At 56.3% G+C, this 22,468-nt stretch overlaps 1 protein-coding gene across 12 annotated transcripts in view; it reads left to right on the top strand.

The window, feature by feature from the left end:
* GSE1 (Gse1 coiled-coil protein) overlaps nt 1–22,468 on the top strand; it is a 504,494-nt gene that overhangs the window by 417,920 nt on the left and 64,106 nt on the right. The window contains exon 1 of one of the 12 annotated variants that reach the window (XM_054668542.2): nt 21,800–21,917. The exons of the other annotated variants lie outside the window; for them this stretch is intronic. The gene's annotated coding sequence lies outside the window, so the exon portion shown is untranslated. Of the gene's footprint in view, nt 1–21,799; nt 21,918–22,468 lie in introns of those variants that run through there. 12 annotated transcript variants of the gene reach the window in all.

The following is a 22,468-nucleotide window of genomic DNA, read 5'->3' on the forward strand; positions in this document are numbered from 1 at the left end:
GTGAATGTGGATGACTGAACATGTGCGAACTTGTGTGATATTGTGAATGTATGTGTGAATGTGTGAGACGTGTGAATGTGAGTGTGAATATGTGTGAACGTGTGTGAACATGTGTGAGATATTGTGAACATGTGACGGAGACATTGTGTGTGAGTGATTGTGTGTGATGTGAACCTGAGTGAGCATGAATGTGAACGTGTGTGACGTGTGTGTGAATGTGAGAGTGATCGTGTGGTGTGTGAATGCATGTGTGAATGTGAGACTGTGTGACCTGTGTGAATGAACATGTGAGACGTGAGTGTGAATGTGTGAACGTGTGTGTTTATGAATGTATCTGTGAAGGTGTGTGTGAGGCGTGTGCAATTGAACGTGTGATCATGACCCTGTGATTGTGAGCGTGTGAGTGAATGTGTGTGACATTGTGTATGTCACTGAATGTGAATGTGTGTGATTGTGTGAACATGTGTGACCTTGTGTGCATGTGTGAACGTGTGGGCCCGCATGTGAGTGTGAACTTGTGTGAACATGTGTGACTGTGTGTGTGAACGCATGGGCCCATGTGTGAATGTGTGTGTGATTAACGCGTGGGCCTGCTTGTGAATGAGTGTGAGTGTGTGAGATTTTGTGAACGTGTGACATTGAGTGTGTGAACATGTGGGCCCGCGTGTGAATGTGTGAGCATGTGTGATTGAGCGTGTGTGACATCTTGTGCATGTGTGAACGCATGGGCCCGTGTGTGAATGAGTGTGTGTGTGATTGTGTGAGCATGTGTGACATTGCGTGTGTGACTGGGCCCGCGTGTGAATGAGTATGAACATGTGTGATTGAGCATGTGTGACATTGTGTGCATGTGTGAATGCGTGGGCCTGTGTGTGAATGTGTGTGAGCGTGTGTGATTGAGCATGTGTGATATGTGAATGTGTGTGAGAGAGCGTGTGCGTGTGGGAGGGATGGAGTGTGTGTGGAGCATGTGTGGCGGGCCCTTTGTGGGAGAAGTGGGTGTTGGGCTCCCGCCCGGCCACGCTGCACCACCATTTGGCTCTGTGACCCTCCGCAGCTCACTCTGCCTCTTGGGACCCCTCTTTTCCGTCCTGTAAAATGGGAACCCTGTTTTCCCCAGAGCTAGCCGAGAATCCCTGGGATGAAGCTTGGGCCGCACTCGGTGCTGACATGCGGTGGGGGGGACCAGACGTGCTCTCGGAGCTGGACCAGGGACAGCCCACAGCTGTGTGCCCTCCTGGGGAGCAGGGCACAGGGCATTTGAGGTGCCTGTGTCCCGAGGGCCACCCTGCCCTTTCCTCCTTACTCTTGTTCGTGTGGGAAGAGATGCTAGGGCAGGGGCCATCGGGACTTACAGACCCCCTGACGTTGGTGGCAAAATTGGGGTCCTTCCCTGTAGTCCTAGCAGAAGGTCCACGGCTTTCATCGGATCCAGAGAACAGCGCCTGACCCTGGGGTTGAGGTGTAGGGGCCTCTGTCAGGCCCTCCTGGTTTATTTCCAGGGCCCCTGGAGGTACCCAGGAGTTTAATTGTTTAACTCTAGTTTCCCCTCCAGTTGCTACCCTGTCACCCCCAGCCTGAATTAGAACTGAGGGCCCCAACTCAGAAAGTGGGGAGATGAGGCTGGTTAGTTTGGGCCAAGAGAAGGGAGATTTGGGAGCCCAGTGGCTCTAACTTTTCTCCCGACTCCCAGATGCGGATGGAGCCTTGGTGGGAACTGGTTCTTTGCAAACAGCCAACCTTTTGCTCCTCACAGCCTTGCTGGCTCAGCGGTGCTGGGGAGGGGTCCTGGAGGCAGTCACCTGGCTGTCGGCAGTGCCCCCCGTGGCAAGACCAGCCTCCCCTCTGACCCTGAGATGGGCATGGGCTGGGGGTGCTGGGGGCTCCTGGCTGCAGGCAGACCAGGCACTCAGGGTCCGGACCTCACCGGGACTCCGTCGGCTCCTTTTCAAAATCAGCTGTTGTTGTTCTTTGTAGAAGAGGCGTTTCATTTCTTCATTCATTTCATAAATGGACAGCCAGGGACGGTTCTGGGTGCTAGGAATTCATCACCAACAAAAGACAAAAATCCCGTGTTCCTGGAGCTGACTTTCCAGAGCAGCGCTGTCTGCTGGAACATTCTACACTGATGGAATGTTCTAGATCCGCGATGCCCAAATCGGAAGCCTCCAGCCACATGTGGCTATGGAGTGCTCAGAATGTGGCTGGAGCAATGAGGATCGGATGCACTCGTTGTATTTAATTTTAATTCACGTCAGTTTAAGGCTAAGTAGCACCTGCGGCCAGGGGCACCCCCCGCCCCCCGCTCCCATCAGTACAGAGCTAGTGGGAAGAGCTCCGTGTGAGGAGGAGCTTTTCTGTGCAGATTTTTTCTTTTTCTTTTTTTCTTCGGTTTTTTTTTTTTTTTTTTTTTTTTTTTGAGACGGAGTCTCTCTCTGTTGCCCAGGCTGGAGTGCCGTGGCATGATCTTGGCTCACCGCAACTTCCACTTCCTGGGTTCAAGTGATCCTCCTGTCTCAGCCTCCCAAGTAGCTGGGACCACTATGCCCAGCTAATTTTTGTATTTTTTGTAGAGACAGGGTTTCTCCATGTTGCCCAAGTTGGTCTCAAACTCCTGACCTCAAGTGATCCACCCACCTTGGCCTCCCAAACTGCTGGGATTACAGGCGTGAGCCACTCTGCCCGGCCTGTGCATATTTTCTTCACTGACCCTGTTTCCAAGTCACAGAGGCCTTCACACGTGTCCGGGAGGGTTTTGCCTGGGCACTTGCAGGGGTGGGGTGGGAGGAGCATTTCTACCCGTGGCCCCTTCCTCTGCTTAAACACACGGCAGATCCAGAAATTTCTCTCCAGCAGAATGCAGCCCCTCAAGGATGGGGGCCTTGGTTACATTGGTTTTTATGTTTAACTTCCACCCAGAGCTTGGCATTTCAGGGGAGCCTGAGTTGAAGGCACAAATGCGTGACAGTTCCTGCTCTGCCCTTTACAAGCTGTGTGACCTTGGGCAAGTTACTGAACCTCTCTGTGCCTCAGTCAATAGGGATGATGACGGCACCCCTTACAGACCTTCTGGAAGGCTTAACTGGATGAGTCACCCTAAGCATTTGGAGCAGTGTGGGTGGGGGCGCTCTGGGTGGAGGAGACCAGCTCTAGGCGAGGGTGCCTGGACTCCCTCATGGCTGCCTCTCTCTCCAGGCCCCGCCACCTCTGTTCAGCCAGCTCTGGGAGACCTGGATTGCATTTGGCTATTGGAGAGTGTCACCCCATCTTTTAAAGCTGCAGGGAAGTGAAGGAATCATCGTCTCTAGTCCTTTTTGGAAACTGAGCCCAGAGACCACAAGCAAACTGGCTGGGGTCACACAGCTGCTGGGTCAGTCACAGAGCTGGGGGCAACCGTGGGCATCCTGGTCTATCGAGTGGGTCACTGTGGTGGCTGCCACCTACCTAACCAAACCTGGTCCCACGGGCCAGCTCTCACTGTGGGGCAGCCAGCTGGAGGGACGGGGCCAGCTTGCCCCACCCCGCCCCTCCCCTCCACAGCAGAGAGTGCCCTGGCTCCATGGGGCCCAGCACAAGCTCTGGAGGCCACAGGAGTGCCTCCCCTCCAGGGCCTGGCAAGGCTGGCTCTCTGCAGGGCTGGTCAGGTCAGCTGCCTTGATTTCCCTCTCCCAGGGGCCTGATGTCATCATTCAGGGGCAGCCTGGGGACTTGAGGGAAGATGCAGTTCCCACTGCCTTCTCCCGTCCTCCCCTCCCCTTCCCTTGCTTCTCCTTCTCCTTCCTGCTTCCACGTCCTGACCCCCTGGCCCTCCCCAGCCCGGCCCCTTAGCCTCCCCTCCCTCCTGGCCCCTCACTCCCCCCCCACCAGGGCTGCCCTGTGCTAGCGCCTGCCTGTGTGAATGTCTAATCTCCAATTTTATTCGCTGGGCTCCAGCCCATTTGCATAATCCACACAGTCACCCTGGTTTTAATTGCCCACAACTCTGCAGAAAGATCATGTGGTTAAGTGGTAAATCATAATTAGATAAATAATTGGTTTGGCCACAGCAAGCTGCTTTTGTTACACCTGCCATCTGCTGGACCCGTTTTTTCTTCTGGCCAGAACAATGCGGTTCTGATGACAGAGCATGCTGCTTCTCTCTTCTGGGGGGGCCGGAGGGGGCTGAATGGAGGGGCTCGGAAGCAGTGCCTGGAAAATTGCCCGGTTGCTGGGGTCCGCGCCTGGCCTGCGCTTCTCTCTTTCCAAGCGGGCACACCACACACTCGGCATTCGTTACCCGGCTTGGTTAATGCATCAGAGTGGCAAATTTGACTTCTTTGCAGAAAAGGGAGGGAGGAAAGGGGCCTGGAGGAGGAGGGGGACCAGCCAGGGCTGCCCAAGGCCTGGCCTGCCTGCCGGTTGTCGGTGGCCCCGATGGGCCAGGGCAGGAGGCCTGCTGTGGAGGGCCTGGGCCCGATCCCTGGGGGGTGGGGGGGGGCCGGAGGGGACAGGCGGGCAGGGGTTGGAACCGCCAGACCTCCCTGCCCCGCCGCGGTCAGCTTCTCCATCTGCTCTCCGCTGAAGCCTCCTTTATTTTCCATGCCCCAGGCCCCATCTGTGAGCCCTGAGTCTCCAGGGGAATTGTGGCTCCCTGGCTGGACGGTCGCCTGGCCAGGGCCTTCCTTGGGGCTGCTGGCCTGCCTTTCATGCTGTCCTTCCAGCAAGCTCTTAGCTCCTAGACTCCAGGAACGGTTTCAAATTGTCCTTCCTTCACTTGCTCCCTCACGCATACACGCACACATTCATTCATTCAGCAAACGCCCGTGGAGCCTCTTCCTACATCAGAGTGCAGGTTCGTACTTGGTCTCCGTGGGTCAGATGGCCACTGTGGGATGTGAGCAAGTTTCTCAGCCTCTCAGAGCAGGTTTCTTCCTCTGTAACACAGGAGTCATTATTGTCCCTGCCTTCTGGGCCTATTAGGAGGATCAAAGGACAGAATGTGGATAAAGTCTGTCGAGTGACACCTGCATGAAACACAGGCCCAGTGTCTGTGGCTGGTGACTGCTGGTCATGCCCGCTCCCGGGGAGGGCGCCAGCACCGCTCGCCTTGGGCATCATTGGAGGCCCACGAGGCTGTGCTGAACATGCTGAAGGAAGAGGTACCAGTGCCATGGGAAGGGCCCAGGAATGAGGAGCCTTGGAAAGAAACCAGGGGGCCAGGGGAACAGGCAGAGGGGCGGTAAGGAAGGGCAGGTTCTCTGGGGCCTGCACAGGCCAGGACGTTCCTGTCTCTGTTGAGTTCAGACTGGCAGGTTCTCTGGAGCCCACACAGGCCAGGACGTTCCTGTCTCTGTTGAGTACAGACGGGCAGGTTCTCTGGGGCCCACAGAGGCTGGGACATTCCTGTCTCTCTCGAGTACAGACCAGCACATGGTCCTGCTCTCTGGCCCCTGCATCCCCTCTAGACTGCGTTCTGGAAGCCCTGCCCAGGCCTCACACGCTGCCCCAAGGGTCTTTATTACCTGGGGTCTTCTAGCATTTTCCTCTGGAGAAACTCAGGAAGCATCCTTTCTCTGCATCCTTTCTCTTTGGGGGCCCAGCTTCTCCTTTTCAGTTTGACAGACGCAGCCTGAATGCCCAAGACCCCTCTGCGGAGACTTAGAGACTTAGGCTGGTGGAGAGGGTTGTGCCTCCTGGCTGAGAACCCCTCAGGGCAGATAGCTGGCTCAGAGTCCTCATGGTCTTGTTGATCAGGAAACACTAGTATGTTCCTTCCTGAAAACCCTCTGATGCCTGTTGAGGAGCCTCTAGGACACGTTCCATGTGGTTGGGACTTTGTAATGCCAGATCTTTTCTGTGTTTTAACATTCCTCCATCCATCATCTACCCATCTACCTTTCATCTATTTCTCTCCCTCCCTCCCTTCCTTCCTCCCATCCACTCACCCACCCATTCATTCATTCATGCACCTATTCCTCTCTCTATCCCCACACCCAGCCATTCACTCATCCACCCAACCATCTATCCATCCATCCCTCTATCCATCCATTCCCCCACCCACCCACCCACTCTTCCATCTACCCACACATCCATCCACCCACCCACTTTTCTATCTGCCCACCCACCCATTCCTCCACCCACCCACCCATTCCTCCATCCACCCACCCATTCTTCCATCTGCCCACCGATCCACCCACCCACCCATTCCTCCGCCCTCCCACCCATTCCTCTATCCACCCACTCATTCCTCCATCCGCCCACCCATTCTTCCATCTGCCCACCCATCCATCTACCCACCCACCCATTCCTCCACCCACCCACCCATTCCTCCGTCCACCCCTGAACCCATCTGTCCCTCAACCCATGCACTCATCCACTGTCTATCCGTGGTCCCTATATTTGGTCTAAAGGTAGGATCTTTTCTCTGGCAGAGACGTGGCTGCCTCACCCACTGCTGCATCGCAGCTCGAAGGATGGATGCATCCGCTCTTCTCACATCAGCATGATGGTCCGCCTAATGTGAGGGGAGGGGGCCTGGCCCACCTTAGCTGCAGACCCCATCACTGACTTGGGAAATGAAGCCTCAAGATAGCTCCCCGGGGAGGAGCAGTGTTCTCAGACTTCTGTGATGTTTCTAGACTCAAGCTTTCGGAGAGACTCCCATGACAGCAGCCGGGCACCTGGCTCACTGTGTTCATCATGTGTGTGCTCGTGTGTTCTGGAATCCTCCCAGGAAGATTCTGCCTTCAGGTGGCCCACCTTGTTTTCTCCATAAGCCCACATACACCTCACAGACCAAATATCATAAACGTTGGCTCAGAAAATTTAAGTTGTTTCTGTATTCTAACATTATGCTGCCCAATACAGTAGCCACTGTCTATTTATGCTTAATTTTAAAATTTTAAATCAATGAAATAAAATCTAGAATTCAGTTCCTTTGTCACACTGGCCACATTTCAAGTGCTTAGAGGCCATGTGTGGCAGTACTGGACAGTTCAGATGGACAACGTTCTCTTCATCATGGAAAGTTCAGCCAGGCACGGTAGCGCACAGCTGTAATCCCAGCACTTTGGGAGGCCAAGGCGGGCAGATAGCTTGAAGCCAGGACTTCGAGATCAGCCTGGCCAATGTGGCAAAACCCTGTCTCTACTAAAAATACAAAAATTATCTGGGCGTGGTGGCACACACCTGTAATCCCAGCTACTTGGGAGGCTGAGGCGGAAGAATGGCTTTGTAGTTGTTTTTTTGTTTGTTTGTTTTTGAGATGAACTCTCGCTCTGTCACCCAGGCTGGAGTACAGTGGCATGACCTTGGCTCACTGCAATCTCCACCTCCTGGGTTCAAGCAATTCTCCCTGCCTCAGCCTCCCAAGTAGCTGGGATTCCAGGCGCCCGCCACCATGCCCGGCTAATTTTTGCATTTGCAGTAGAGAAGGGGTTTCGCCATGTTGGCCAGGCTGGTCTCGAACTCCTGACCTCAGGTGATCTGCCTGCCTTGGCCTCCCAAAGTGCTGGGATTAATGGCGTGAGCCACCGTGCCCAGCCAGGAGAATTGCTTTGAACCCAGGAGACAGAGGTTGCAGTGAGCTGAGATCGTCCCACTGCACTCCAGCCTGGGCAACAGAGTGAGACTCTGTCTCAAAAAAAAAAAAAAAAAAAAAAAGAAGAAGAAAGTTCTATCAGAGAGCAGTATTCTACAAGTTTACTCACACAGATTCTCTTTTTAAATTAAATTTAATTAATTTGTTTTGAGGGACAGGATCTCATTCTGTTCCCCAGGCTGGAGTGCAGTAGTGAGGTCATAGTTCCCTGCAGCCTCAACCTCCTGGCCTCAAGCAATCCTCCCACCTCAGCCTCCCCAGTAGCTAGGACTACAGGCATGCACCGCCACACCTGGCAGATTTTTGTATTTTTTTGTAGAGATGGGGTTTCGCCATGTTGCCTAGACTGGTCTCAAACTCTTGGGCTCAAGTGTTCTGCCTGCCTTGGCCTCCCAAAGTGCTGGGATTATAGGCATGATCCACTGCGCCTGGCTGGATTCTTCAATAACTAAAAGATGGGCCAGCCTCAGCCATTACTGGTCTCAGGTTAGATCTTTTTGCATTCGCTCTGTAGGAGAATGAGCTGGGAATCTGATTTGAATTTTGATCTTCTCTGCTGCTGTGTGACTTGGGTTCAGGTGCTTAACCTTTCTTACGGGTAGAGATCGGCCCTCAGGGTATTCAGAAGGGTGTCCTGCTTCTTGTGGAATGGTAGAGAGGAGAGTGGAAAATGGAACATAAAATACCAAAATGACTGGTGCACTGAAGAAGCGATTCCTCGGAACCTGACCGTGGACTGTTTCAGGGAGAAGGTGTATCCCATCTGCAAAAATCATTGTGCAGGCAACGGCGTTTTTCTCTCTCTCTTTCTCTCCCAGGCCTGAGGTTTGGTTGTTTTTGTTTTTTTTTTTCACTTTCTCATCTCTCAGCAGAGGAGGGCTGGACAAGAGGGCCCAGAAGGTTCTTTGCAGCTGGCTCCTGCTCTCTGGGACCCCATGTGCTGTGCCTGGGTTTGCCAGCACCCAGCTGCGCAGGGCAGTTCGGGTGGGCTGCCCACGAGAGCCGGTCCCTGTGCCTCGGTGCACCCTGTCTGTGGGCATCAGCTTTCAGGAGAATGCCCAGCCCCATCCCAGAGCCGTGTGTCTGGCCCTCCATGCTTGGTATCCTGCCTCCAAACGATGCATATTAGAAACCAACTTTGATCTTTCAGAGATTGCCAGTGTACTTTACAACGAATGTGCTTAAGAAAGCACCAGCACTCCAAATAGCTGAGCAGGAACTTCTAATCCCTAGTGCCTGGACCCCAGGCTCCCTCAGCCACCAAGGAGCATTGCAGCAAAGGCAAGGGAAGATGCCTTCTGGGCAGGCAGGCCGAGAGGGGCTCCAGGCCACGTGGGCCTCCCAAGTAGGCATGGGGCAAGGGTTTGCATCCCGCAACCATTGAGTGCTGGGAGGGCTGGCTTGGCTGCTCGGACCTTGGCTGTCACCTCTTCCAAAAGTTCTGTCCAGATGGGCTTTGTGGTGCGGCCCCCTCGTCCGTTCTGCAGCCTCTGGATGAGGACATGGCCCCTTGTTTGCTGGAGCAGGGACCTGTGGTCTGTGATCAATGACAAAGCCCACAGGCGGTGATTGGAGCATCGGGGCAGTGGTTGGCACAAGAAACTGCCAAGCCACAGGCCCTGTTCCATACCCTCCTCTCTCCTACTCCCCCTCAATTATTTTTCTTGGATGTTGTGAATTAAATCTTCTAGTAACCGCAGGAGACGTCTTCGGGTAAGGCCCACTCACATCTTCGTGCGCCGATAGAAGTTGTTAAATGAATAATGTTGACTTACACTGGGGACCCAATTCTCTCTGAATAAAATTCCCCTTTGAGTTACTCGACGCTTCCTGGAGAAACCATAAAAATAATAAACACATCTCGATATCAGAGGTTGGTGATGCTGCTTCAGATTCTTTTGGAGAGAGAGGCGGGGGAGAAGAAATAAATTACAATTAATTTTTGAAAGACGATCACGCCACAGGTCAGATGACGAGGTGAGCTGGTGTCATGGGGTGGTTCTCCAGGGCTGAGCGGCAGAGCACCCCCTTAGAGCTGGGACAGGGGCTACCTGTGGACAATACTGATTCCTGGGCTCCACCCTGGACCTGCCCCCAATCTGGAATGTGGGTGAGGGAGGTGGGGGTGGTGACACGGGACCAGCTGGTTCTTGTGCAGAGTGAAGTTTGGGGATCGTGAGTCAACGGAAGTGGCAGTGGGGTGCATCCTGGGATCTGGCTTCCTGGCCGCGTGCTTCCCTGGCCACCTGTGATCACAAGCCTCTTGCATCTCACCTCTGTGGCCTTCTCTGGACCTGAAGAATTGCCAGAAATGGGCTGAGGCAGTTGGAGGAGATGGAAGAGACATTTATCGCGGGCCCTACCTTCTCTTCCTTTCTCTTTCTCCTCCTCTCCCTCTTAAGATCCCTGAACCTGGCTGGACACGGTGGTGTGCGTGTCGCCCCAGCTACTTGAGAAGCTGAGGCAGGAGGATTACTTGAGCCCAGGAGTTAGAGGCTGCAGTGAGCTATGATCGTACCACTGCCAGCCTGGGCAACAGAGACTTGCCACCTGGAAGACAGATGAGGCTGTCACCCCAGTCATGGGCAAGGCTCTGAGACTTTTCCTCTCTAAAATGGGAGGGCGGCAGCTGTCCTCCCTGTGACGGGGACCTGGCAAGGTCCCTCCTGTGTGAGCCCCTTGAAGCCGTGCCTGGCTACCCCTCTGGGTCTCTGTGGCCTCCGAGGGCGGCTGCGGGTATTCTCTATGCATTGCAGCCAGAGAGACACGGGGTCCTTCCTCTTCCAGGCCCGCTCTATCCACGTGGCTTCTTTGAGCTGAGCCTGCTTTTAAGGTGCCACCTTGGGTTATTCACTTGGAACACTCACAGGTGGGGTCTGAGCGGTGTGGGGACTTTCCCAAGGTCACAAAGCAATTTGCTGGCTGAGCCAGGAATAGAACTCCTGAGCCGGGCTGTGATCACCCTGTGCCCAAATGGCCAGGCAGGAGGGGGCTGGGCCTCCTCGATGCCTCCATGTGGGCCAAGGGGAGGGGCTGGGAAGATGTCACCCAGGCCTGATGGGGAAGGCCAGGCTGAGAGCTCTCTCGAGGACCACTGTCTTTCGTGGGAGAGGAGAGTGTCTGAACTCCGGGTGAGAGGCTGGTGTTGAGAGGCAGTGGCTGGCTGTGGCTAAGAAGGCTGTGGTGTGTGTGTCTTAAGATCATTTGGGAGCCTTGTTAAAACACACACACACACACACACACACACCCCAAACACACACACACACACACACACACACACCCCCCAAAAACCCAGCATTTGTTTTCCTGGTGGCTGTTTGCAAAACACTCCAGCTATGAAGAGGGGAGGGGCTGGCGTAGCATCGCAGATGTAGGGACTCTGAGGGCTGATGAAATAAACCCATCCTTGTCAACTGGGGAAAGGCACTCAGCAATCCAGGACAAGACGGCATGGTGCGGATCCTGCAGGAGGTTCCCGCATCCTTTTTTGGCTGGGTTTATTTTGGGGACAGGAGGGCTGTTTGGCGCTGATGAGGGTTTGTGTCCTCCTAGGGGCTTCTTGATTTCATTTAGCTCAGTCTCCTCTCCAACGGCTCAGCTCAGTGAGCGCCTGGAAGAAAGTGAGAATGCCAAAGCAACCCCTCGGTGGGAGGAGGGAAGGTCGGCTTCCACCAGTGGGGGGTTAGAGCTGCCATCCAGGAGGACTCCCTGGAGGAGGCAGAATTTTAAGCCAGGGCTTGAAGGAAGAGGTCAGGGTTTGAATAAAGGAGATGGGGCTGTGCTGGGGGAGGATACAGCAGGCCCAGGGAAGGGTGGTGGGGCTGGGCGAGTCTAGAGAGACTGTGAGACGCTTCCAGACGCCCCTAGTGCAGTCCTGAGGGCCAGGAGGGAGTCTCAGAGGGGAAATAGACCCCAGAGGCAGGCTGAGGGAGAGGTGCCGTCCGAGGGGTGGGAGGGGAGCAGCCCCAGGAGAGGAGGCAGCAGGGGTGGGGCAGCCATGGGTGTCTGCCAGGCCCACGGCAGTCAGGGAACGTGGGAGCAACTTTACCGGCACTGGGAGGGATTGCAGGGGCCAGGCTGGTGGGGAGGAGGCCTTTCAGGATGGGAGCTCAAAGACAGGCCAGAGGAAGGCCAGGCGGGAAGAGGCTGTCTGGCAAGAGGCGGAGCTGAGGCAATCAGGTAGAAATCAAGGTGGGGGGTGACCTGGGGATCCACTGCCTCCACGCTCACCTTCAGCGCGGGGCCGGCAGACACCCAGAAGGGCCACAGGCAGCTGACTAAAAATCTCCACACCAGGAACTTCGCGCGGTGAAAACAACTTTGTCCATCTAACCTTTCCTTTTTGATTATTTTAATTTTTGTGAGACCAAATTATAAAGACATAAACACAACAAGAGCCGCAGCAGAGGGTTCCTTGCAGCCGTCCTGAGCTAGGGAGCTGAGGCCCAGGTCTTGACCCCGCGTCCCCAGGGCCCGCCTATCCTGTGGTGGGTGAGGGCAGAGCTGCCCTGGACACCAGGGTCTCCTCTGTCTGCGTGCATCGCTTGTCGAGCCCGCGAGTGATAAAGGCAACTGGGACTTGATTGTCCGAGTGACAGTTGTGATCTTAATGACAGGCAGTAGGTTATTAATCAAGACATTTGTCAGGAGCACTGGGAGGCGGCGGGGAGGGAGAGGGAGAAGACGGGCCTGGAGGAAGAGAGAGTGCAGTTCTAGAAGAAGCTCCTCCGTGGTTCAGATCCCAGCCCCACCATCCAGGGAAGTTGGCCTCTCATAGGTTTGCAGCAAGGATGAAGGCAGAAGGCCGGGCACAGTAGGCACTTAACGAATGCTGATTCTGAGCAGCCAGGGCTGCTGCCAGGGCCGGGTTAGCAGCACACAGCGCCCAGGGGGCTTGCCTGGAGGCCGAGGCGGGGGCCAGGCAGGGAGGAGGCGGGGCGGGAGCAGCGTGTAGACTGAATCACAGGCCTGCGTGTCCCCAGCCAGTGCTACTTGATACGGAAAAGAACTTCGAAGGCTTTTAACATGTGGTAGAAAATCAGGGAACAGGGACCCAGAAATAAAAGTTTCTAAGGATCCCTGGGAGGCTTCTTGGGGGCTAATGGAGACCCTTGGGCCCTGGCCGCCCTGGGGTTCTAGAACCGCTCCTGGTCTGCTGGTGTGAGCGAGCTCCCCTGACCTTGCTGGATCCCTGCCCGACCCACATCTGTCCTGGGCCTAGGGTGACCCGCTGCTCCAGAACCCGCCCTCCTGGGTGCTCTCTGGGCATGTAGCCCATCTCTGGGTGGTGGCCTTGGTGGGGGCCTGGGGTGTAGGTGTCCTCTGAGCCAGTGGATGGACCACGAAGCCAGAGGAAAGCCCCTCACCCAGCCTGAGGACAGCCGGTTGATCTTTATGAAGGAAGACAGTTCCTCCCGGGCTTTTGAGTGAATCACCCAAATTTCCAGTCCACTGGTGTCCAGGCTCAGCAGGTGGAAGTGTACTCACTGCTGCCAGCGATGTACCCGGTTACAGGGGCTGCCCTTGCCCTCCCCCGCAGGGGCCCACACACTGGCCTCAGGTCAGGGGTCTGGGACCGGAGGGGGGCGCTCCGTGGGCAGCTGGTGACCTCTGCAGGCCTTGCTTCCCTGTGCCCCTGCCTGGGCTGCCATCCCATCCCCTCCAGGCCTGCCAGGGTCACAGCTGGCCGCTTTCCAGCCGAGTGGCCCGGTGGCAGGAGCTGCCGTGCAGCCCTGCTTGGAGACAGGTGTGTTCATTTCAGTGTCACGACCTCCAGCTGCTCAGAGCTCACGAGGCAGCAAGACCCGCCTTTCCCCTGCATGGGAGAATTGTCAGTGAGGACAAAAATAGGTCTGCAGCTTTGAGGGAGCTCAGCTGGGGGAGGGGACATTGTGAACCCCTCCATCTCAGAGCTTGGGTCCACAGAGAGGGCACCGCGTCCGTGGAAGGGGGAGAGACGCCGAGTGGGGAAAGTTCCCCGGAAGGAAAATGTGCTGGGTCATGACTGGCTTCGCTCGTGACTCCGCTCAGCCTCCAGTGCCCGAGGGTCAGCCGCACAGCCCGAAAGGGAGTTTCCAGGGGATGCTTCTCTTCTTGAGGCTTCTCTGGAAACTGCAGGCCCTGCCCTGCATCTGGCCTCTCCCAGGGACAGGCAGAGGCCTTCAGATTGGATTGTTTTGTTTTGTTTTGTTTTGTTTTGAGACAGGGTCTCACTGTGTCGCCCAGGCTGTGGTGCAGTGGTGCGGTCATGGCTCACTGCAGCCTCAACCTCTCAGGCTCAAGCCAGTCCTCCCACCTTAGCCTCCTGAGTAACTGGGACCACAGACATGTACCCCCAAGCCTGGTTATTTTATTATTATTATTTTTTGTAGAGATGGAGTTTCACTATATTGCCTGAGCTGGTCTCGAACTCCAGGGCTCAAGCGATCCTCCCTCCTTGGCCTCCCAAAATGCTGAGATCACAGGTGTGAGCCACTGGGCCCAGCCCAGATTGGATTGTTTTTAATTGAGGTGAAATTCATGTAACATACAATTAGCCGTTTTAAAGGGTACAGTTCAGCGGCATTTAGTACATTCCTAATATGCAGCCCTCGTCTCTGTCCTGGTCCAAATCATTTTCTTTTTTTCTTTTTAATTATAAAGAAAAGCGGTATAATTGGTTCATGGTTCTGCAGGCCCTGCAGGAAGCATGGTGCTCACATCTGCTCAGCTTCGGGGGAGGCCCCAGGAAATTTACAATCATGAGGGAAGGCAAAGGGGGAGCCAGCATATCACGTGGCAAAGGCAGGGGCAAGACAGAGGGACCAAAAGGACCACCCCAAAAGGAAACTCAGATCCATTAGCAGCCACTCCCCTCTCCCCTCCCCTAGCCCTAAGCAACTACTCATCTGCTTTTTGTCTCTGGATTTGCCTGTTCCGGGCATTTCATACAAATGGAATCCCCCTTGTTTGTCTGGCTTCTTCCATCCAGCATCGTGTCTTCAAGGTTCATCTGTGTTGTAGCGTGGATTAGCACCTCAGTCCTTTTTATGGCTGGGTGATAGTCCACTCACTGTATGGATAAACCATGTTTTCTTCATCTATCCATCGTCTGATGGACATGTAGGTTTTCACTTTTTGGCTATGATGAGCAATGCTGATAGGAACATCCGTACAAGGTTTTGCGTGGACGCGAAGGTATGTTTCATGCCTCACTGTGTATCGGGACCCATTCCTTTCTGTGGCTGAATAATATTCCATTGTACACAGAGACCACATTTTGTTTATCTCTTCCCCCCGTTGATGGTCACATGGGCTGATTTGATAATTTTTAAAGATGCACCTTCTGAGGCGGGAGGATCCTTGAGACCAGGAGGTCGAGGCTGCAGTGAGCTATGATCGCACTACCGCGCTCCAGCCTGGGCAACAGAGTGAGATTCTGTCAAAAAAAAAAAAAAAAAAAAAAAAAAAAAAAAAATATATATATATATATATATATATATATATATATATCTGAAAGATCTCTGAGAGGGAAAGCCGGACAGGGTGCTGTCAGTATCTTTCTTTTTCATATATATATATATATATATATATATTTTTTTTTTTTTTTTTTTTTTTTTTTTTGAGATGCAGTCTCACTCTGTCACCCAGGCTGGAGTGCAGTGGCGTGATCTACGCTCACTGCAAGCTCTGCCTCCCGGGTTCACGCCATTCTCCTGCCTCAGCCTCCCGAGTAGCTGGGACTACAGGCGCCCTCCACCACGCCCGGCTAGTTTTTTGTATTTTTAGTAGAGACGGGGTTTCACCATGTTAGCCAGGATGGTCTCGATCTCCTGACCTTGTGATCCGTCCGCCTCGGCCTCCCAAAGTGTTGGGATTACAGATGTGAGCCACCGCGCCTGGCCTGCTATCAGTATCCTCACACTTACAGAAACCAGGGACTTGGGTGGCCGGCCGGGCCCCACCCGCTGTCCTGCTCCCCTTGCCTAGTGACCAGCCAGGGGCCGGCAGGGGCTGGGCTCACGCAAGTTGCTGGTGTCATTCTTGGAGTGTGTGTGACATTCCAAGGCCTCTCCTAATGTCGGAGGAGAAAAGAGTTCCGCTGCTCTCACTCTAGGCCCAGTGTCCCAGGGCAGAAGTGGTCTGAGTGACCGACCTCCCTGCCCATCTGGTCTGGCGCCAAGAAGTGCTTCCTCGTAAAACTTTATTTGTCTGTGCTGCCGCCTTTCCACTTCCTCCGCACAGCAAATGTAAGGGAACGCTTCTGAGCTCCAGCTTCGTCCCAGGCACTGGGCATGGCTCTCTCTATTGTCTTGTCTGGTCCTCACCAAAGTGGGGGCAGGGGGACACGTTCCTTGCAGGGCAGCAGCTAAGGAAACGGGTGCACAGTGGGTGGAGATTTGCCCATTCCGGCAGCTTGACTGCCATGTCCATCCTCCCCCTGCACCCCCGGGGGGGGCCACCGGCTGTGCTCTCCAAAGCCACACTTTAACGTTTGCTGTCTGGGTGGTCATTGAATGGGGTTAACACGTCTGGCCCCAGGGTGTTTTTAGAGGTAAGTGGTAGAGAGGGTGCTGCCCGTAGCGAGCCAGATAAACTGAAGACCGCATTGTAGGTGATCAGAAGCCTCAAACAGCAGGCTGTGCTCATGGGCGGCCCAGGAGCTGAGACTGCCTTGCTTGGACTGGAGATAGTTTCCTGATGGGAAGAAAAGTTGCAAGGAGGAGACCCTGCTCCCCTCTGATTGCTGCCAGTGAACTGGACCTGTTTCTGCCGTGGTTTCTGTTCAGTTGACATCATTGAAAGCTACCCAGGTGCCCATCGGGCTTGGCCGGCAGCCCCTGCCCTCCTCCTCACCTCCACCACAGAAGTTTCGTCTCCTGCCCTTGAAGTCTGCCGTGGCACAGCCCACTCCAGCAGGCCTGCCAGGTAGACGGGGTTCTCAGCGCCCTGGGATTTTATAAAAGCCTGCTAAAATCAGACCACTCCGGAACACATGCTCTCCCGGCTTTACATCACCAATGTTGACAGTAGGAAAATTTGGCCAGGTTTCTCTCAAATATGAAAAATGGGAACTAGGCATGTGAGGAAATGAAAACCTGGCATCCCCACCCCGGACAGCAGGAGTGCTGGGAAGGCAGGGCGGACTTCTCCGAGCTCCACAACCTCATCCGTGCAGTGTAGTGATGCCAGCCTGCAGGGCCCTGAACGCGGACCTGGTCAGGTGCTCTCACACAGCTGCACTGTCTGGATGTGCAGGGGATGGAACGGAGGGCTTCAGGCCACCAGAGGCGGCTCCTGGCAGAACGTCTCCTTGCCAGGAAGGGGCCACTTTGCCACTGAGTCTGCCCTTCACTGGGTCCTGGAGCTTCTGGGTGACCCGGGAGAGGGACAGGTTGTGGACAGCAGTTGAGCCAGGCCCACCACCAGGGTACAGGACCCAGCCTGGATGCCCTGGGATCCCTGTGGCTTGCCTGTGGCAGCCCAAGTGGACGCAAGCTCTTCCCAGGATTTCAATCACCTGGGACACTTAGACTTGGCCAGGGCCGTCTGGCTAGCAGGGGCCAACTTGTCTCCCAGACAGTAACAGGGCAAGGGGTATGTGTGGGGGGTGCTCACTGGTGGCAGAAGCGCCCAAAACTCCCAGGATTCTCTGCCCCCCATCAAGGGTCCGAGCGCTGCTCCCCCAGCCCCCTTCCCCTGCCTCGGCCTGGCCCCGCCATATAAAGTTTAAAGGTTTTAAATGCAAATATTTCTCTTTTATAGATGCCAGCTGTCTCCAGAGAGTGCGTTTCCTTGCTGTTCAACTTTATTGTCCAATTAGCTTCCCATATCTGGATACTGGAGAGCCTGGGGTGGGGGGGCGGGAGGGAGGAGGGGGGCTGCAAGGGGAGGGGGAGGGGAGCTGCAGGAGGGAGGAGAGCCATGGCTCCTGGGCCAGCTCTGGAGCTGGAAGCTGCCCTCTGGGACCTGTATCTGGGTTGGGGTCAGGGAGCCCAGGTCATAGGGTGGGTGCCTCTCCAGAGGTGGGGGTCACCCGTTTCAGGTTTCCCCGCTCCAGTAGGAGAGGCAGGAGCTGGGGGGCGGTTGGTAGCAGGGGTATTCTTTTCTGATTTAGAAAAATAAAAGCCAGCAGCCCCGACGCACACGGCTTCCTTTTACTCCCTCTCCCGCCCGCTTTCCAGCCGCGGTGGCGGCGTCCCCATTCACCAGGGCTCGGCGGCGCTCACAAAGCGAGGCAATTAGAATTGAAAATCTATGCAAAACAGCTGTTAACTGATTGTAAAGGAGTGCAGCTGTGTGCGGGGTGCGGATTGGAACCAGGCGCTGAGAGGGCAGGAAGTGTGGGGCAGCCCGGGGTTAAGAGGAAAACTCCTCAAAGGGAGTTAGCCGGGCCTTAACCCTTTCCTGTTACCCTAGAGGTGACCTGGGCTACTGAGGGCCACCTGAGCTGCTGGGGTGGGGCTCCCCCAGCATCCCTGGCGAATCTGGTTCCTCCCCAAGAGGGGCAGGCAGGGAGAGGCAGGCGCTGCTTTCCCCTCTCTCCCTCCAGCCTTTATCCAATCAGCAGATCTGGGTTAAATCTTAAATCCTGCCCAGGGTCTGGGGACTGTGTCCCTGCTAGGAGACAGGGGGCCTTCTTCCCTTGAGGCCTCCACTGCCACTCTGGAGCAGGGAGTCTGGGACTCCAGCAGACACGCTGTGGCCCGGCCTGCAGGGTGGCTGGTGGAGGATGCTGCTTCTCAGGCACTGCTTGGAGACCTTGGCTCCGTAAGGGGAGGGGCCTGGGGATCTGTATTCCTCCCCCCCATGATTTCAGACCCACTGCACTGTGTGATTGCTATCTAAGAGTGGGACGCAACCTGGAGAGATGAATTCCAGAGGCAGGGATGGGAAAAGCTTTCTTGCAAGAGATAAGATGTAAGCCGGGCTTTGAAGAATGGGGAGGATTTCTGGGCCAGTGATAGCAGGGCAGGAAACAGAAAGAGGAGGGTGGAATCTAAGTGGTGGGGGCTTGCACCTTCACCGATGCGTAGGGCAGGGCTGGGGGCTGAGGGCAGATGGGGTAGCCTGGCAGCCTTCCACCCCTCCGCTCTTCGTGCGCCCCGGATTCAGTGCACTCTGTGGACTTAGCCCCCCGCCCCTTGCCCCTGCACCAGGGCTGGTAACCTTGGGGAGGGTGGGCTGTGCATACAGGGGAGCTGGGTGAATCCCAGGGTGCTCAGCTCTAGGCAGCTAACGGCCCCCTCCCCCGGCCCCCAACCAAAATGGTTTTCAGGCACTGGACAGCTGCCCAGAGGTAAGAGCGTAGACCTGAAACCGCTTGAGACCTGTCGTACCCCTGCAGGTGTATCTTTCTTAATAATCAGAGTGACCATGGCAGGTGGTTACCGAGAAGTGCTGCCAGGTGTAAGAGCCACGTCTGGATGAGACTCGTGCTGGAATGTGTGTGCCTGAGGCAGGCCAATTAACCTTCTCAGGTCTCCCCACTCGGGCTGTGTAATGGAGGCCACTGCCTGCCTTGCAGGGCCGGGAGGGCTTCCAGTGACATGCGCTGAGCAGCGCTGGCTCTTGTTAGGTGCTTGGTGAATGGCAGAGGTGATCTTTACCTCCTGGCCCACGGACATCCAGGTCCCTGATACTTATTGGCGGATCCAGGCGCTGAACAAGGTGCCCAGGCAACATAATGAAGGTGACATGCAGTTCCTACGTGCTAGGAGCAACTGGCCAGGATGGAGAAGGACCTTGGGTTAGGCTGTGTGCTGTCCTGCTGAGCCCTAGAAGAAGCAAGAACCAGAAAGAACGTGTCCGGGATCCATCCTCCGCCAGGGCTGGGCCGTGTGCTAAGACTTAGTGAGGTGGTGACAGTCACGGGTGGCGCCCGCACCCCTTAGCACCTGACGTGGCCCAGGTTGATGCCCAGGCAGTGGTGGTGGTGGTCTGTGCTGTCATCCTGCCCCCTTGCCTTCCAAATTTCCTTGCTGCCTTGAAGTGTCCCCTCTGTCAGCATCTGCCCTCTGCTGTCTGTCCCTTGCCGCCCCCGCCTTTGAAAACAACAAAAAAAAGACAAGGTCTTGCTCTGTGGCTCAGGCTGGAGTGCAGTGGCACAGTCATACCTCAGCCTCAGACTCCTGGGCCCAAATGATCCTCCTGCCTCAGTCTCGCGAGTAGCTGGGACCACAGGCTTGTGCCATCACACCCAGCTAACCCTGGCCTCTCTGAGGTGCTTGCTGAAGGCTTACTGGAATTTTCAGTTTTGTTTCTGGAAAACCAAGTGTGAAACACAGCCCAGGGTTTAGTGTGTTTGTTGAGTGAAAAACCGCCCACCCTCTGTGGTTCAAGGCGTCCCTTTCTTTCTGGTGGATCCTCCTAGGACTCCCGCCTCCAGACACCCCTCTTAGTTCCTGAGCTCAGGGAGTAGGTTTAAGGTGTCTCATGTTCATCTGAGATGGAAAGCTTTGTTTTTTTTTTTTCCTCCTTTGAAACAGGGTCTCACTCTGTCGCCCAGGCTAGAGTGCAGTGGCACAATCTCAGCTCACTGCGACCTCTGCCTCCTGGGCTCAAGTGATCCTCCTACCTCACTTTCCCAAGTAGATGGGACTACAGGCACACGCCACCATGCAGGGCTAATTTTTTTTTGTTTTTAATAGAGACAGGGTTTTGCCATGTTGTCCAGGCCGGTCTAGAACTCCTGATCTCAAGCAATATGCCTATCTTGGCCCCCCAAAGTGCTGGGATTACAGGCGTGAGCTACCATGCCCTTAGGAAAGCTTTTAAATTTTAAATCTCTTTTGTGGTGCAGGTCTGATAGGTTCCAGGGCTTGTGGAGGTAGGGCTAGAGTTCGCACCTAGGTGTCACTGAAGCAGGTACCTGAGGCAGGTGAGGGGCTGGGAGCCTGCCTTCCGCTCTTGGAGGCACAGTTTAGCTTGGCAGGGGCCTCAGGGTGTGAGCAAACGCGCACCAGCCACCAGCATCCTGTTGCCTTGGCACAAAGGACAGTCCGTGGTAAGGAGCACCGCGTGCAGCATCCCCAGGGCAGGTGTCCTGCTCTGGGAGGTGCCTCCGTAGGCCTGGCCCTGGCACCTACCTAGCTCCTTCCAGGCAAATGGGAGTGGAGGGTGGGAAGGAGGTCCAGGGAAAGAGAGCTGTGCCCAGGAAGGGCTCGCACTATCTGGGGGCGCGGGGCTGTGGGTAGGGCGCTGCTTAGGAAGAGAGAGGAGGAGGAGCAGGCCTGGAGGGAAATGGAGGGAGGCCAGCCTTAGCCCCAGTGCTGGGAAATTAGGAGTCAAGCGACAAACCTCGTTAGCGAGGAGCGCGCCGGCTGCAGGAGAGCAATTCCCACCCTTAAACTCGGAGGCCGTGCTCCGGATTACTAATTTCCGGGGGCCGGGCGCACTGACAGTGAGTGTCATCCATCTCCCCCTTGCCAGCCCGCCTGGTGGCCGCCAGCGTTTCCCGGCCAGGACTCACAGAGCGGCTCGCTGCTGCCCCCCGGCGGTTGCCGGGGTGTCCGGCAGCGCCTCGCTCCCCTAGGCCTACTGGGTTGGGAAGGGGAGTGACTTCCAGGTGTGAGCAGTTTGGGGCGCACCTTGCATGTCACCTGTGTGCACATGATCTTGAGCAACTCAGGGCCTCAACTTCCTCATCTGTGAAACGGGACCAGACCACCCATCTCGCAATCCAGGGGAGCTAGATGTATACGCCGGAGGGATTGGCCGGCCCTAAAAAGCCGAGTGATGCACCTCCCAGTGGCCACTCCACACGTTTTTGTGGTTGGCCGTCGTGGTCCTGCTCAAACAGGTGGAGAAACCTAACCCCACCTTCACCCCTGGCCCAAGGGCCTCTCCAAGGAAGAAGGGAGTAGGTGGTGGCACCGTGTCCCGGTGAGAGACCTGGAGGTGGGGCCTAGGTGCCTACCTGGAGAACTAGGCCGGAGGCAGCTCCCGGCCAGGTGCGAGAGGCTCATTTGCATGCTGTTCCCCTCCCCCCGCAGCGTGTAATCCAGGTGGGAAAGGGGTTGGGCCAGTCCCGGAGATGAATTTTGTTTTTAAGGCTCCGGGCCAGTCGTCGTCCATTCCTTCCTAACACCTCCCTATCCTCCCCTCCCCCCGCCCGTGACTCCCAGTGGGGGTGGAGGCGCCCCTCCCCCTCCCCCTCCCAGCCCTGGCCGCCTGGGGCCGGGTGAATCCGCCGGCCAGTGCGGGTATAAATTACCCGGGCCCGCGCGGCCGAGCCACCGTGTGGTGCGTAAATTATAGCGTCCGGCCAAGGCCGCAAGGGGGGCGCCGCCGGTGAGCTGGCGGGTCGTGCGGGGAAGCAGCACCCCCGCGCCGTGCCAGGGCCGGCCAGCGTCCGCAGGTAGGAGCCAGTAACGGCCCGACCCGGCCTCGCCGGTCCGTTTCCCTTTTCGTTTGTGGTCTGCCCGGAGCCTTGTGCAAGGCGGGGGGCCGGCCCGCGCGCGCCCCCACCTCCGGGCCCCGGCGCGCGCTCGGTCGGAGGTCGAGCGGGGAGCGTGGGGCCTGAGGGAGCCCGCCAGACCCTGCCCCCCGGAGGGCACACAGGCTGGTTCTGCTCCCCGCTGGCGCGGGCCCCGAACGCTCTAGGCCCGCCAGCGTCTTCGGGAACAGATGGATGGGGGGTGGCAGGCGCCCAGCGCTCGCTCCCGTCGCAATCCGGGCTGGCGCGGGGAGGGGGAGGGAGGAAGGCGGGGGAGGCGGGCTCGCGGGGACGGCAGCGTGCGCGCCTGCCAAGCCTGGCGCGGGCATGTCCCGGGGCAGGTTTGGGGCTGGCACGAGGGGGCTGAAAGTCGAAACCCGCAGCGCAGCGCTGGGGCGGCCGCCCAGGGGGTGCTGGTTTGCCCCAGGGCTCAGAAGTAGGGACGCGCTAGATCAGAGGGGTGTTGGAAGAGG

This window comes from Pan troglodytes, chromosome 18, assembly GCF_028858775.2.
Source record: "Pan troglodytes isolate AG18354 chromosome 18, NHGRI_mPanTro3-v2.0_pri, whole genome shotgun sequence".
Taxonomy (NCBI): domain Eukaryota; kingdom Metazoa; phylum Chordata; class Mammalia; order Primates; family Hominidae; genus Pan; species Pan troglodytes.